A 15312-nucleotide genomic window follows, 5' to 3' on the forward strand; every position below is an offset into this window, starting at 1 on the left:
AAAATTCGACTGTCCATTGATTGTTATGTGGGAGCCTGGATCATATCCACAGTGTAAATACTTATTCCAGATTTCAAATACCTCTTTTTATAAATTTTAATGTATCATTATTCCTGGTTCTTATTGAGTTTGGCATTATCAAAATGCAATTCAGGTCTGGAACATATAGCTAAGATAAAACTGGCCCATCACAATACTTTGCAGAAAGCATTGGATAGAAATGGAAATTAACAAATTGTTGTGTGCTATGCACGCATGCTCAGTTGCTTCAGTTGCGTCTGACTCTTTGCAACCCATAGACTAGACTGTAACCCGCTGGCTCCTCTGTCCATGTGATTCTCCTGGCAAGAATACTGGAGTGGGTTACCATGCCCTCCTTCAGGGGATCTTCCTGACCCAGAAATTGAACCCATGTCAGAAGCATGGCCAGAAGCATGGTGACCAGAGGCAGGGCTTTGGGGTCAGCAAACTGTTTGAAAGCTTAGCCTTGCCACTGACTAGCTGCATGATCTTGCAGCAGTTCCTTAAAGTCTATAAGCCTCAGTTTCTTTATCTGTCAAATGGAAATAACCTCTTTATCTAGTGTTGGTGTGAAGGTTAAATGTCTATCCTGTAGTTAGGACTCAGTGAAGTCATTATTATTATTGGATTTCCCTTGTATGATTATCCTTCCCAAAATGCCCTGTGTCCCCAAAGCATATCCCCAGAGATATGCTTTCCTTTCCCCCTGATCTCAGAAGAACATCAGAAAAATTATTTTCTAAAAACCATAACTGCTAAGTGCATTTTGCAGAGGTGACTAGTATGGTTTTGGCGTATAGCAGCCATCTAAATATTTTGAGTCAATTTTAGCAATTGATATTACTAAAAGTATCTGCCTTATTAAATCATAAAAAACATTTCATTCATTCAACAATTACAGAGCACTCATACTGAGTTTCAGGCACTGTGCTAGATACTTGTTGTATGTATAGTAGTATTCCAAGCTGATAATGTACTACATTTGTAGAACTTTGACTCTAACAAACCAAAACATAAGTAATAGCTGGATTTCAAATACTGGTGACTGTGTAAGGTGGGAAGTAAATTTCAGGTATCCTCCTAATCACAATCCACTATACTTTATTTTATAGTTTAGTGAGCATGATGGAGAAGAGAGTTTTAGGGGCATTAGGAGATGAAGAAGAATGATGGGGAATAATAAATTAAATGAACAATTTAAATTCCAAGAAAAAGATCATTTTAACGGGTGAAAATAATCACACAAGCAGCCCTAATTTCAAACGGTTTCTTGACTGAGATCCAACACGGCAGACTTCGTTGCTGTTGCTCAGTTGTGTTCAACTCATTGGGACCCCATGGACTGCAGTACACCAGGCTTCCCTTATTAAACTATTTATAGTTTATAATGGTGGGCGTATAGTCTATTCTCTGACTTACAATCTACAAAGGATGTGGATTGAGTTATTCCATGGAAGCAAGTAGTCTGGCCCTGAAGGGACTTGGCATCACCTTTTGGCACAGGAGCAAGGAACACCAGACTCTGATTCTTTCTCATCAGGAACTTGCAAATGAATGAGGGAGAGACGCATGCTCAGTCCTTCAGGACCTGGTTACCTGCTTAGCATAGGCTCCTGAAGGCCCCACACATCTTAATACTGAGAATGCTCCTAGTGCGGTGGTGGTTGTTCAGTCATTCAGTCATGTCTGACTCTTTGTGACCCTGTAGACTTCAGCCCGGAGAAGGCAATGGCACCCCACTCCAGTACTCTTGCCGGGAAAATCCCATGGATGGAGGAGCCTGGTAGGCTGCAGTCCATGGGGTCGCTAAGAGTCGGACAGAACTGAGCGAATTCACTTTCACTTTTCACTTTCATGCATCGGAGAAGGAAATGGGAACCCACTCCAGTGTTCTTGTCTGGAGAATCCCAGGGATGCAGGAGCCTGGTGGGCTGCCATCTATGGGGTCACACAGAGTCGGACACGACTGAAGCAACTTAGCAGCAGCAGACTTCAGCCCGCCAGGTTCCTCTGTCCATAGGATGCTCCAGGCAAGAATACTGGAGTGAACTGCCATTTCCTTCTTCAGGGGATCTTCTTGACTCAGGGATCGAACCCATGTTTCCTGTGTCTCCTGCATTGCAGGGGAATTCTTTACCACTGAGCCACTGGGGAAGTCCAAGTAATACTCATAGAGTTTAATCATCCAACTTTACTCCTTCCAACTGAAAGTCCCTTGGGACAACCCAGGATGTTAGACAACATGTTCATCCTTGGAGGCTCATAACTAAACCCTGGAATATGTGCAGGAAATGCCACAGATCCTGAGATGTAGAACTGTCTCAGCAAACACATATCACTCATAGTATGAGACTCGTAACGTTCCCTACCTCCAAAGTTAACTGGGGCTGCTGACCTTGGCTGCTTCCCCGTCTTCTGAGAAAGCAACAGCAGGTGCTAGTAAGCTACTTGTGCACTGGACAGTGAGTGCAAGGTGTTCCATGCTGCAGCACAAATTCCGAGGCTTCAGACCAAGCCAACCAATGTCTACATAGGGAAGGGAACCTCAGCAGCAGAGGTGTGACCTTCTGCTCCATGGGATGCAGCCATACCAGGCACGTCCAGTGAACCAAGGGAGCTGGTCCTAGGACTGGTTTGTAAGAGGGTTTGTGTCTGAAGAACCAAAGAAGAGAGCAGGCTTTCAGGTGAAGGAGACCGCAGAGAATGATGTACTCTGCGTTACGGGTTCTGGTTCCTCACCTCAGCCCCACGGCCTCATGTCTGAGCCCTGTGGAGACAGAAACTGAAGGAAGAGTTTTCCTGAGGAACTCTGCAAGGCAGGAAATATGAACCTCACTGCTTGGGGCCTGGAGACCAGGTACAACAGCCAAATAGCAAGAACTGTGGTCCCCATGCTGGGGTTGGACGCAGCAGCATTCTCACCAGGGCTCTGGGGGATGCTGCCCTGTCCCAGCATGGTAAGGACATGTACTTTAGAAGGCATCATGGGACCTTTATCCCAGACAAGAGCGTCCATGGGATGGTGGTACCATTTAATGCCATCAGGGGCATTACAGCTTCAAAAGAGAAGCTGTAGCAAAAATCACTTGAGGACATTGGGTGAGAGTTTCCTTTAGAAACCCAAGGTCTCCTGTGAATCAACAGGTAAGATTCCAAGCCTGTGCTAGCTTCTGTGTTTGGAGGTAGTCAGAAGAACAAGATGCTTTGAATAGTTTCTTAAAATGTGACCCACAAAGGCTTTCGTTGTCCAGAAAATGGAATTTCATATCTCTAAAAATGAGTTCTGAGAATCCCAGACCCACTCGTGGAGCAATGGCTTGGACCCTCTCAATTCTTTCTTAGCTTTCTGGTCAGCTCCTGCCTACTCGTATCGTCCTGGCCTTTCTTCTTGTTCCTGGCTGTCCACACTGCATTTTCTCTGATGATGGATGCATTGGGCTTCTCCTGACCTGACCTTCTCTTTCCTGAACACTGCTTACTGTGGGTTACCCCACCCCTCCTCAAAGTAGGGCCTTCTCAGGAGGAGCCTCATTCATCTGCCCAGCTTTGCCATGCCTCTCACAAGTGTAGTCAAATACATAGAGAAAAACTCTTTGCACACTATGGGTTTAGTGAAAGCAGACAGCAAGTAATTGAGACCCTCCACATAACAAAAAAATAGACATCTGTAGTTTACAGGATACATGATTCTAGGTTAAAGGACAATATATTACAAACATAAATGACACTTTCAGGGAAGCATATTGTATATATTATAATTCCTAACATTGTAAAACAAGAATGTCAGAAGTCCCCTAAAGAAAGAAGAGAACATCTGTGGGTTTATGACATGAAGCAGATGGACTAGCATCTGAGAGGTGCTTAACCGTTTCTCTTCCTGATGTCATCAATTCAGTTACAACTGGAATAGTCTGAGAAGGGTATTTCCAAATCCCAAACTGACACAATTTGTAGGCGGCACTGTAGAAATGATGGGGTGCCTCAGAATTCACCCCAGTGATTAAGCATCCACTATGTTCCTGGCATACATTGATACATCATGTCATCAAATGTAACTCTGTATCCTACCAAGAGAAAAACAGCTGTGAAAACCACACTTTTTCTTTTCTTTCCTGATTTCTCCCTGATGTCATTAGTCCCATTACTGTCTAGCACAAGACTGCCTTAAAAGTTTTGCATAGCATTTCAAGGTCTTCAAATGGAAAGAATCAAATAAAGGGAACAAATAACCTCACCCTTTTATTAAAAGAGACTTTGGCTCTATAATGCAAGCTGCGGTTGTCTCAAAGCACAACAGTCAACTGTACGCCCCCTGAGTGAGAGCCCTGGGGAGCCTTGGAACCTGCATTTTAATATACTCTATAGGTACTTTTGGGGCTTTCCAGGTGGCACTAGGGGTAAAGAACCCACCTGCCAATGCATAAGAGACGCAGATTCAATCCCTGGGTGGGGAAGATCCCCTGGAAGAGGGCTTGGCAACCCAGTCCCATATTCTGGTCTAGAGAATCCCACCGACAGAGGAGCCTGGTGAGCTACGGTCCAGAGGGTAGCAGAGTCTGACATGACTGAAGCGACCTAGCATGCAGGTATCTTTTGCACACTGAAATTGGAGAACTAACCCAGAATATTCTAGTTTGCTCTAAAAATCTGAGAAACTGCTCCACATACACTATGTCACGTTCTCCAGGTACTCTCAGAAGCCAAAATGAATAAAACCAGGATGTTTGTTGTTTTGTTTGTGACGTTTTGCTTATAAGGAATGAAAGATATGCAAATAGTTCAAGAGGAAAGCATGCATGATAAAGATTTAAGGAAATGACTTATACATATCTTCCAAAGGGGAATTAAGACAGTACAACCTATGCATTTTTACAACCTGGGTTAAGCCTGTTCTATGGCATCATACAATTAGAATTTGTGAGAGGATTACTTTCCTGGGAAATCAAAGCAAAACAGCTTCCCAAATATCATATGTCTTTTCTCACAGACATAAAGCACAAAAAAACTATTTAGGCAAATTCACCCGGTGGACCCTGTTTATTACAACATACTTTTAGTAAAGCCTCTTTGGACTAGATCAGCTCATAGCAGCTTGAAGTGGAATGCCCCAACACTGGAACAGCTGCTCTTTAAGTAAAATATCTTGTTACAGCTTCATTAACCAACCAACTTTTCAGAATGTGTTATCAGTGCTATCACACAAACATACACAGTGCTGTAAAACTATCCAAAATCTACTAAAATCCAACGAACAAGAATGGATAGTTCTCCAAAGACAGTTCACATTCAGTCACAAAGCCCTTCTCAACATCCTTTGTTCAGGTTTGCAGAGTAAATTAGCTAATTTATTTTACCGTGGGCTACAGCTAGCTTCAGATGCCTCTTGAAGCTCCTGTGATGGCCTGTCCTATCCCTGGGTCTGCCAGGCCTCAGAGTGGCATCTGATTTCTCCCTCACCAAATGGTCTCACCAGCCCAATACCAAATCGAGAAAATTTAGGTTGCTTTCCTGGAAGCTTCCCGGAAATACATGTGACTAGCCAGGAAACCCAGCCTTGTCCTAAACTTCTCTAAGAAAAAGACTGAATACAGAGCCAAGCTAGATTTAGTGCCTTCTTTTCTACATTTTGAAGTAATTGTAACCAAACACAGAAATCCTTAACAAGGGTTCCCTGGTCGGACTTCCCTGATTCCATAAAATGAGATAGTCTGTAAGGATTTCCTGTGTAAATGTGTATGTGCATTTCCCTAAAGAGTTTGTCTACAGCATCCTCCGGTTTCTCAAAAGGGTCTGTGACATTTAAAGGTATGCCAGTCACATCTAAAGGCTGAATGTAATAGAGGTGGGTTGGAAGCTACCTCTAGTGTTTACTATGACTTACTTTACTATTTGAGCAGCCCCTTCTTTGTGTCATGAGGACTACCCACTTACTGAGAAAAAAGTAAGCAGCTTGCCTTCTGCATCAGTTCGGAATTGGCTTTGCCTGCTGGTAACACAGACCCTGTCACAGTGGCTTAAACAAACTAGATTTTCTTGTAAAAGAAATCCGGGAAAGGAAATCCAGAGTCTTTATACAGCCAACAAGATGCCATTAGAGACATCCGCTCCTTCCATCTTTCCATTTTGACATCCTCAGTCCCTAGCTTTGCATTTTACGACGACAAGAGAGCTGCCATCTGTCTATTTTTCAAGGACCTTTCCTGTATGTTTCCCCAAATAAAATTTACTTTATATACTACTGGCCAGAACTTAGCAACAAGAGAGACTGCGACATAAAAGCCTAGATAGGCAACTTACCTCCCACAGCCCCCGTCCTCAAATTAGGTTTTTGTTAGGAAAGAAGAAATGGAAAACATATTCAGTAGGCAACTAGCAGTCCTTTCTATCTTTTATGAAAACAAGTATTAATGACGTTATCTTCTGCCTATGGGTCCTTGGGAAGACGTTCTTTGTAACAGCTACTCCTTCAACAAATCAGAAGCAAGTCTATGAAGCACACTGCTCTGCAAGTGAGTGGATCTCGCGAACGCACGCGCACGTGCACGCATGCGCCCTCCCGGCCAGCACACGTGAAAGTCCTTAAAGGAGCCGCTGACCGACTCTGGCCTGGCGGCCGTGTTCACCTGTCCCATGCTTCCTTGCCTCACGTGGCATCTACCTGGTGGCGCACATACCTGGGAGAGAACAAGGGGGACCCTCCTCTTCCCACTGCTCTATTTCTCTCTCCGTCTTTGAGAAGAATGAGCAAAGAACCTGTCTCTCCATCCAGAACTCCTTTGCTTTTCTCCCCACGCCGTGGCTGCGCGCTGCCCTTCCGGGCATCTACCTGAGCCTTTCTGGTGAGTCGGGTTCTCTTTATTCGAGTCCAGTTCACTGTTTGTAGAGTGGAGGTCGGAATCCCGAGCTCTGGATCCTTGTCCATATTCTACCTCCCTTCCTGTGATTTACACGATGAGCCCGACGGGCAGCTTTCCTGTCTGACGTGAAAAAACACCCAGAACCGCATTTGTCTTTCTTTCCTGAAAAGGATTCTGACTTATTACCCAGCATGAGTTCTCAGAGGGACCTCAGCAGGTCCACCGGAGCCGTGTGCCTGTGTCCTCCCGTGGTCAGATGGAATAGGAGTGTTCTAAGGCAGTCGTCCCCAGCCTCTTCGGCACCAGAGACCGATTTCATGGAAGACAGTTTTTCCCCGGACAGGGGGGTGGCCTGGGGGAGTGGATGGTTCGGTTCCCCGCTCACCACCTGCAGTGCCGGCCGGTTCCTAACAGGCCATGGACCAGTACCAGTCCCTGGCCCCTGTGGGGGCGGGGTTGGGACCCCTGTTCTAAGGCCAGGTCTTTTTGTGTCCTTGCCCCAGTAACTTCTGCTCACTAAACCTGGGTGGTCACAGAAGTCAAATGGCAGTGACTGTAACTTCCTCAGACTTGGACAGACAAGCTCTTTCACCTGAAAGGTAGTGCTTTCGCCAGTGATTTTGCCCTCCTAACTCCTTCAGCACCGAGAGAACATCCCTATTTGAGTGCTAGCCGCCTGCGATGCTAATACTTGCACTGCAGAGTTTCACTTCCGGTCCCTGGAAGTGAGCGGGGCTCAGGGTCCTGCGGGGGGAACCGGGGAGTGGCCAGACCCCGCTCCGCTGGGCAAAGGACCGACAGCGTTCTGAGCTCTGTGGATGGTCTGGCGCATCCTTTCAGCCAAGAAAAGCTGATGGCTGCAGGATGAGCCCGGAACTCCAGGAGAGGTGCTAGTAGGGAAGGAAATGGGCTCCCCCCGCCCTCCCCAGGAGCTGATGTGGTCATCCTTAGGACTAGCTAGGGGACGGCTCTCGTCCAGAGTGGTTTCTCTGTTTGGTTTTCCTGCCTTGAGAACTGTATGTGTTATAGGGTCACAAATGCTGTGTGGAAGGGGGCTCTTTAAAAACAATTAAACTGAGAAGCCCTGGCTGCTGCTGGCTGAGCAGTCTCCCTCCTCTGCCTGCCAGAGACTACAAGCCCTGCCTGACTTCCTGTGAAGCTAGTCAGGGCAGAACATCTTTTCTCCGGATCCTCTTCTCAGCAGCAGCCACTGCAGTAAATCTTCAGAGAGGCCTCATTAGGCAAGTTCCTTTTTGAACTCCCTCCACCCACAGACCTCTCGAAATCACCACCGCCATTCTGGCATGTTATTATTTTTTCCTCCTCAGCTTGCCGTTTTCCTCGCTCCTGGCACTCAGGTCTCCCGCCACCGCTCTCACTTTCCTTAACGGACTCTTCTCTAGCTGGAATCTCTCCAAAGGGTGTGTTCGTGCAATCAGAAACTTCCCTTTTTGTTTTATCGCATCACTGAACAGGCCAGATAAGGCCCAGCTGAGGGAGAGAGGGAGGGAAGCAGGGGTCTCGACAGGGTTGGGCTGGTAGGGGGGTGGGGGGCAGGTGAAGGGGGCAGATGAAACCTTCCCACCAGTTCTTAGAAATGTATAGGGACAGCAAACACAGGCACATGGATATATGGTATAGCTGGTCCCCATTGGAGCCCGGCTGCCTTTCAGGAAGCCGCGCAGCCACATTCAAACCTATAGCAAATGACCATCCACGACTTGAAAAGAGCATCATATAGAGCAAACCAGACCCAAGACACCGTGAGCCCTGGAGACCAGGGCATTAAATAGTTAATTTTTAGCAAACCCAAATTGCATTTCCATCATGTGCAAGCAGTCAGCTGCTATTGTAGGTCACCAAGATGCAACGCATTATTTCTACAGTTTGTGGAAAACATTAGGCAGCTGTAATAAAGTCGATGGTATTTCCTTCCTTACTGAAACATGACTTCAGTAAATCCCTGTTTAAATTTTTTCCCCTTTCTAAACATTTCTCTCCATCTGCACGATAAGTCAATAAAAGAAATTAAAAGTTAAAATGCCTAATGAAATTTTATCAGGCATGAAATGGCATTTAAACCAGAGTTGCCACCCGGGCTTCGATGCATGAAAACTGACCCGAACTTCAGGGGTTATAAAAAGCAGGGGGAGGGTAACGGCAAGATTTCAGTGGCCTTTATGTATCGCAGCCACTGGGGGGGAAAAAAAGATCATTCCAAAGAGGCATTCCATGAAACCGAGAGTCTCTGAGCAGTTAAGATTTTTACAGGAGGTACATCATTTCTGTAAACCTCTGCATTCTTTTAGGCCACCATTCTTTTTTCTTTATTCACTTCTTTGCGCTGACATGCTTGTTTTGAAGTCAGGCTTCATCTGTGTACATCTGCCATGATCTCAGGCAAAATGACAGGAAGAAAGGCTGAGAACATTTTTAAGAACAAGGAACAGATAGAAAGAGTAAGGGACTTAATTCTTAATCTTCCTTAGAGAAGAGCTTTAGGATGTTCCATGGAGACTCAGAAAGAGTTTGAAATACATGGAAGGAAAAAACTTATTCTTCCCCATATGAAACGGTTTATTTTCATGATTACTGACTGCCTCATCCTTAGGTCAGAATTGCGCTAAGTCACTTCAGTTGTGTCCGACTCTTTGAGACCCCATGGACTGTAGCCCGCCAGGCTCCTCTGTTCATGGGATTGTCCAGATAAGAATACTGGAGTGAGTTGCCATGCCCTCCTCCAGGGGATTGTCCTGACCCAGGGATCAAACCTGTGTCTCTTAGGTCTTCTGCATTGGCAGGTGGATTCTTTACCACTAGCGCCACCTCGGAAGCCCTTAGGTCAGAATAGGCATCCAATTTTCATAGAAGCCTGAAAAGAAAAGAAGCCAGTCAATGAGTATGTGGATACTCCCCAGCTTTACCCATTTGAAACAGTAAACTTCTTTCAAAGTGAATCCCAGAGTCCTCCCACATACAGGACATCCACTGAAGTCAAGAGACATTATGTCTAAGAATGGACAGCAGAGACAGACCCTCTAATGAGAAAGCATATTTAGAACTTCCAAGTAACTGCCTAGAGTTTGTAACCAGAGGGCTGTACTTCAAAGTCATTGGCTTTACTGATTGCCTGGGTGAGAAGGAAGTTGTTGTCCAGCCTACAGATCCAGGAGAGGGACTCCATCCATTTCTAATGGCTCCGGAATTGGGCACGGGATGGTGCTTTTCCCACAGTGTGTTCCATTCAACTGCACACTGAAAAGTCAGCTGTAGGGGTGCTGAGCCCAAGCGATGCGGGAGTGAGTCCTTGCCTCCGTCTAGAAACTGGCCATCAGGTAGGTAGGAGAGTGTGTGTGTAAGCCGTGTGTGTAAGCCGTGTGTGTGTAAGCACCTCAGTTATGAACAGATCTTACCAGTGCCCGTACAACTGGACAAATACATTAAAATTCAGGCAAGGTGATGCCATTTTCAAATATTTACTTAGCTCCCAGTGCCCCCCAGGCTTTTGAAAAGTTATCCAAGAAAGATGGATTGGCAAGTTCAGAAAAGAGCACATTCACTTTTATTTTTTTTTAAAGGCTGACTTTCTGTCATAATAAAACAGTGTATCCTGAATTTTCAAGCTTTTGCCTTCCCAGTCTAACCTTAGAAATCCTGTGGTAATAGAGATCCATGACACTAAAATGGAGGCTTCCCAGGTGACTCAGTGGTAAAAGAAGCCACCTGCCAAGGCAGGAGACACAGGTTTGATCCCTGGGTTGGGAAGACCCCCCGGAGGAGGAAATGGCAACACACTCCAATATTTTTGCCTGAAGAATCCCATGGACAGAGGAGCCTGGTGGGCTACAGTCCAGTGGGTAGCAAAAGAGTTGGATATAACTGAGCACGGAGCAAGTGAATGTAAAACCAACCTAATAAACATTGAAATGAAGACTATTACAATTACTATTAGAAGTAACTGGTCCTTCATGGATCTAGACCCCAAACATCATTAAAAACAGACTTTAAAGTTAAAACCATTTTTAAAGCAACTATCGAATAGAATATCTTCATAGTAGAGACAACCCAATCTTATTAGTCCTAATTTTTTTATATCAAATAAAATCTGTGAGATGTTGAGTTCAATATCCTTTTCTCCACTCTCAGATCAGCTGGTTAACTGATTGACTCCCAAGAGGAAAATGCAGTTAATGCTTCTAAAGCATTAAATTCTGCTTTATTTACTTGATTCTCAAAAGCATTAGCAGTGAAAGAATGTACTTCCCTTCAGCCCCAAAGCAGTGTGAATATCTTGGTGATATTAATATCAATATTCCAGATAGCATTTTTCTATTAATAACTAGAAAATGGCTCTTTTTTGAGGAAAATTAAACTGGGGGTGCCCCTAGTCCCTAGAAAGGGGTTTTGAGTTGAGTGAGCACAGGAGTTAACACTCTTCTAAACAAAACTGGTTGCCTGGGAGTTTAGTCCCAAAAGCTGGAATGGCCAGCATCCTAGTGATGCTATCAGAATAACTATCTCTTCTAAAAGGATTGGGGGCATTCCAGTGGACGTGACCCATTTTCCACAGTGCAGCATGAATTATAAAATTGTCAGAGTTGCTATGGCTATCCTGTATCAATAAACACAAAGTCTATGTGCTTTTCCCCCCCAGGAATTCAACAAACATTTATTGAGAGCTTAATTTATACCAGTCCCAGGTATATAGAGAAACTCTTCTGGAACTTAAAATATATATGATACGTGTATACATGCATCAGTATTTACTTCTTACATACTTGGCACATAGACGCCACACCAGACCCCCTCCTCTCTCTCTCTGTCACACACCCACACACACACTCACACACACATAAACAGGAGAAGCCTGTGTGCCCATTCACTTGCTTTTCTCACAATTCCAGGAAGCTAAATTATCATTTCTAATGTAGTGGTTCAGTAATGTCATTGCAAAACAAAAGGCATACCAGCAAGAGTGGAGGGAAGCTATTAAACAAACAAAGGAAATGCAATAATTTAGAACCATTTCATACTGGGGCAAACAACACTACATCCTCAATAGTCTCTGAGATGCCAGGTTAAATCGGTTCAGCACGTTCCATTATCAATACAAGGAATGTACAGCTCATTTTAGAAAAATATTTTAGTTTTAAGGTCATACTTTGTTACATTTCTTCAATAATATTGCTAAACACACGAGCTGCTATTATGCAAAGACACTTGTCTCTCTCTCCACTAGTTTGGGAAGAAAAAATTACAAGTAGGAAACTAATTATAGAATGGTGAGTGTGATATAATGCACACTTCTTCCTCTGTGAAAATAACAATATTTCTGTCCCCAAACTCCCTTTGGTGACAGAAGAGAGGGTCTCTACATTTCAAAGACAAGAACAGGACTTTGTCTTCAGCATAAATCCCCTTGATTTGTGACATAACAGTTCACATGACTAATGTTGTTGATTTCCCATTTCCACGGACTGAATTGGGGAAAGATTTACTTTCCCTGAAATTCCCAAGACTTAAAAGCCAGCTGTTTGCTATTTTGAGTGCAACCTGCACAACCTGTTTTCAAAGCCTCCAAGAAGCAGGGAACCATGGGAGAGCAAGATAACTTGACAGCAAAGTAGAGCTGTTCAGTATCACTGCCCCCCTTGCCCCCCGTGGTGCTGGAGACCTGGCCTTCCTGCCCCCAGTGACAGATAACACACTTCATGGACACGAAGTGATCCGTTCAAGGGGTTCATGTGCAAGAGAACATGAAAGCTAGGCTTTATAATGAACTCTTAAAATACTTAAGACTTACAGCCGCTGATGTAAACTATCACAGGAAACAAAGAGATGCTTCCAAAATATGTACAAGCGGTCAGTGTGCTTACGTGAGAAAAAGAAATATCTTCTCCGAGTATTTCCAAATTTGAGCATCTATAAATCATGTAGTGAAAGCTGGAGGTCTCCTACCACCTGATTTCAAGATTTAGTAGAGAGCTACAGTAATTAAAGCAATGTGGTGTTTGCATAAGGATAAACATAAAAGAGAGTCAGAAATAGATTCACACGTTTATAGCTGATGAATGTTTGACAAAAATGCCAAGGTTATTCAGTGGGGCAAAATAGTGTTTTCAATAAATGGCACTGGAAAAAATGGACGAAGTATGAACTTTGGTCTTTGCCATCATATGCAAAAATTTATTCAAAATGGCCTACAGAATTAAGCATAAATGCTAGAACTGTAAAACTTTCAGAAAAACTAAAGAACAAGAGAAAATCTTTGTTACCTTGAGTTAGGCAGAGATTTCTTAGGACACAGAAATCATGAACCATGAAAGAAAAATTGGTAAATTGGACTTCATTAAGTTAAAAATGCCTGCTCTTTGAAACATAATGTTAAGAAAATTAAAAGCAAGACATAGACTGGGGAAAAAAATGGTTTAATGTCACATGTCTGATAAAAATCTTGTATCCACAGTATATAAAAGAAATCTCAAAACTCATAGGAAAGAAACCCACCCAATTTTTTTTTAAACAGGTAAACAGTTTAAAATAGTTCACTAAAGAAGATATAAATGGCAAATAAGCACATGAAAAGATGCTCAATATCATTAATCATTGTGGAAATACGAATTGGAACCCTGATGTGATACAATTACACACTCATCAGAGTGGCTAAAATTTTAAAATATTATTGCAGTTGTTGATCAGGATATGGAGTCCCTTGAAACTCTTGTACGTTGCCAAGGGAATGTAAAATGGCACAACCACACTTAAGTGAGTTTAGCAGTTAAACATCAAATATAAATTGACCATACAGTGTAGCAATTCTATTTCTGGGAAGAGAAATAAAGACTGACTTCTACACAAAAACCTATATACAAATGTTTATGTTTATGACATCTTTATTCATAGGCACCAAAAGCTGGAAACAACCTAAATGGTCAACAGCTGGTGAATGGATAAATAAATTGTGGTACATGCATAGGATATAATACGACTCAGTAACAAAAAGTAGCAAACTACCAATACACACAACAGGTGTAGTGAATCTCAAGAACGTTGTGCTGACTGAAAGAAACCAGTTTCAAAAGGCTTTCTACTACTATTTGATTTCATGGCTCATAAACTTAACCTCTTTAATGCAGCTAAGATTGTAGCCAACACAGAGGGACATTACAGAATAGAGTTTTCATGTGCATTTTCTATTTGATTAAATTCGTAGTTATTCCCCCTTTAACTCCTTACTAAGTAGAGGTTAAAGAGCTTTTCTTGAAAGTCAGGCAGAAGCTTTTTACCATCAGATGTTCAGTGTTTGAAAGATAGTTCTTGGTGACGCTTGGCCGGTTTAAAACAGCTTTACCACACTTTGAAAGTGCCCTGAATTCTACCTTATTTCTGAGTCTACTCATACTGAAAAAAAAGAGACTGGGGAGAATATGACTGGTAAGGATCTGGAGGAAAGGAACTTAGAAACTGAACAGAAAGATGGTAGCTGGTCCCCAGGTGGAACCTCACAATTAAGAACTGAGAGGTCTTATTTGGGGTCCTGGTACCTAGCCCCCTACCAAACCTTCAGTAAACCATACATTTCTGTTTAATGTATTGTGCAATTTAACCCATTTCTACACGACACCTAAGAACTTGGTCTTCCTTCAGAATAGGAGTAGAGGGAAATAAGGGTTGCCACAAAGAAGTAGCCAGGTACAGATTGCAAGGCTAATATAATTGGATTCTCTAAATTATTCTGAGAATTAAATAAGGTGTTAAAGTATCTTCTACAGGACTCAATATATATTCACCAAATTTTTATTTTCCTTCACTTTCTTTATGGAAGGAGAATATTTTTAGAACTGAAAAGAACTTGGAAGTTATCTTTTTCAGTGTTTTAATTTCACAAATAACAAAACAAAGTTCAGTGAAATTAAGGGTATTGCTCAAGCTCACACAGAGTTAGAAGTCCAACTTTCAGTTCTCATAGATCTTTTTCCTGAAGCATCTGCCTTCAACTGTGATGCACCTTGGCGCAGGGCCTGAGGAAATTTTAAGAGAGAGGAGAGTTTTGATCTGTATATTGAGGGATCCATGGACTCTTTGTTTCTGGTTCTGTGTTCATTTTAGCTATTTTCATTTTTTTTTTAAATTCCAAGAATGAAAGTTACTGAGAAGCCTTCTGTTCAGAGACTATGATTGCCAGATTTAGCAAATAAAATACAGGGCACACAAATAGATTTGAATTTTAGATGAACAACATAATTCTTTAGTCTAATGACAAATTTGGAACATACTTATATTGGCACTTTATCTGTGCACCTTACCGTGGACCTAACAGTAGGTAGTTCCCAACTATTAAAATTTCTTTTTACCCTAAAACAAGTAAACAATGGAAGATCGTTTGCATAAATCTTGACTAACCATTTCCTTCCCCATGACCATGTTTTCCTCA

At 43.0% G+C, this 15312-nt stretch overlaps 1 long non-coding RNA gene across 7 annotated transcripts in view; it reads left to right on the plus strand.

Moving 5' to 3' along the window:
- The first annotated feature begins 6586 nt into the window (after window positions 1–6586).
- Window positions 6587–15312, plus strand: part of LOC147374676 (uncharacterized) — a 96902-nt gene continuing 88176 nt past the window's right edge. For 3 of the 7 annotated variants that reach the window (XR_015163016.1, XR_015163017.1, XR_015163019.1), the window contains exon 1: window positions 6587–6860. This is a non-coding gene — a long non-coding RNA (uncharacterized LOC147374676). The remainder of the gene's footprint in view (window positions 6861–15312) is intronic. The other 4 variants (XR_015163020.1, XR_015163022.1, XR_015163018.1 and 1 more) reach the window with 2 other exon arrangements.

Source organism: Bos grunniens, chromosome 4 (genome assembly GCF_055505025.1).
Source record: "Bos grunniens cultivar Pamir isolate PY7600 chromosome 4, Bosgru_T2T1.0, whole genome shotgun sequence".
In the NCBI taxonomy this organism is placed as follows: domain Eukaryota; kingdom Metazoa; phylum Chordata; class Mammalia; order Artiodactyla; family Bovidae; genus Bos; species Bos grunniens.